Genomic DNA, 1971 nt, shown 5'->3' on the forward strand with positions numbered 1-1971 from the left:
AAAACTCACACACGGCTTTCTTTTGTTTCGCTAAACGTCCGCAACGCTTCGTCAATGAAGTCCGTTTAGTTGTCGATGTGTCTTCCACCCGAGCTGTGCCTACATTTGTGAATAATGCAATTTTTAACTGCAGGATCTATAAACACGTTGGAAATAAGCGAGTTTATTTCGAAAAAGGCAATTTAAATGCATGGAATGAAACTATGAGCTGAGATTTTCACAGCTCGAGAAAGTCATAACTATATTTTATTGAGTGCAAGGTACTCATACCGTTTCTGAGTCGAGAGGCATTAAACTGGCATTTTTTAAAAAAGTTTCTGCATGTGAATAACATCCCCGCATGAGGAAAACTAACAACATTTAAATTTTCACATGAGTTGAAATCATTCTCTGGTGGAGAAATATATTTTCTAGAGCTAGATTACTAATCCTAAGGAAATTTAGTCTACAACTGAAACGTAGTAATCAAATTATTAGTAAATATAAGGTACCATATTTTAATATGGAGAAGTTATTTACGCGACACACTCTTGATGATTAAAAGATTTTCAATATTTTTTTGAGAGGCAATTTCCTCTCACAAGCATTATAATTTAACACCTACATCAATATTAAATGTATCATATTTGACTATGAGTCCCTAGGTATAAAATCTATGTAGATTTTTTACAGTATTATACATTGGCATACATTGTACATTTCAAACTCTGCTGTTAATAAAATTTCAGCATTCCGATTTTATTTTTCATCAAGAAGAAAAACTAATCTACTTGTTCCACTTTTTTATTTAATGCGAATTACGCTCGAGTTAGCTGAAGTTTCATAAATTATCATTCCTCTCCAACACGTTATTTTGACTAGGTACCTCTTTTTTTTTAATATAAATATATCATTAAGAGATTATCAGTATTGGCAGCAATTGAATACTTTAAATTGAAAATATGAAATTAGGACAGCTAAAGAAAATTTGAAGAATTTTCCCTAGTGTCAAAGATAAATAGTTTAATAACGTCACATTTTAAGCTTTGAACTCGATTTCTTCTGGTGAATTATAAAAGTTACTCTATATTTTAATCTTACTTCTTTGGCCACTCGAATCTAATTCGAATTTTGGCCTCGCCAATAAGTAGTCCATAAACTTCTCCGTCATGTCAACCTCTCCCCCAAGTCTTTTAATATCTTCAACCGCTTAATCATTCCGTCCTAGACTTCTCCGTGGGATCCTTCCTACTAGTTGACCTCATCACACTCTTCCTATGATGGTAACCTCCTCCCTTTCTTCTTACATAACCAGTTCACCTAATTACCCTACTTCTTATCGCAGCGGCAATATCTGTACATGCTCCTTGGCTCACTATTTTTCTATAATCTCCATACACCTTTTGTAATATTTCAAACCCTGCCGCGTGAACGGCGGTGAAATTTACAAGAATTGCCATGAGAAAAAATTCCCCTGGACCGGGAATCGAACCACGGACCTTTGGCTTTCCGGGCCAATGCGCAGACCACTACGCTATCCAGGTTCTTTAATTCCCATGGCAATTATACCGAGGCTCATGGCACTAGATGTTAGGCCCTCGCGGTCCATCAAGGATGGCAACGCGAGGGAGAAAGGACTTCCAAGTTGCCACAACCGGTTAAGAGCCTCAAACCTGCGCTAAAGCCGCGCAAAGCGGTATTTGTAATATTTCAAACCCTGCCGCCGTATTATTATATTTCACCGCCGTTCACGCACCCATTATTAGTGTAATATGGATGAATACTAACAAGTACCTCTATTGGTGCGTTCAATGTAAATAGCGTTAACGTTGAAACACTAAGCAGAATTGGCCTAAACATTTCAATGAAAGAATACCTTAGGGGTAGATAAGTAAAGCCATTATAAAACAATGTTGCTTATGAGTAACATCAAAAATGTACATTTACAAATCTCTTCATGAAAGATTTAAAATACGGGTTCTTTTGTGCAGT

General features: G+C 36.3%; 1 non-coding gene across 1 annotated transcript; it reads right to left on the reverse strand.

The window, feature by feature from the left end:
* Nucleotides 1-1450: 1450 nt before the first annotated feature.
* On the reverse strand, nucleotides 1451-1523 carry Trnas-gga. Its single transcript has one exon. It is a non-coding gene; the product is annotated as a tRNA-Ser (tRNA).
* Between the last annotated feature and the right edge of the window lie 448 nt (nucleotides 1524-1971).

Source organism: Ischnura elegans, chromosome 8, assembly GCF_921293095.1.
Source record: "Ischnura elegans chromosome 8, ioIscEleg1.1, whole genome shotgun sequence".
In the NCBI taxonomy this organism is placed as follows: domain Eukaryota; kingdom Metazoa; phylum Arthropoda; class Insecta; order Odonata; family Coenagrionidae; genus Ischnura; species Ischnura elegans.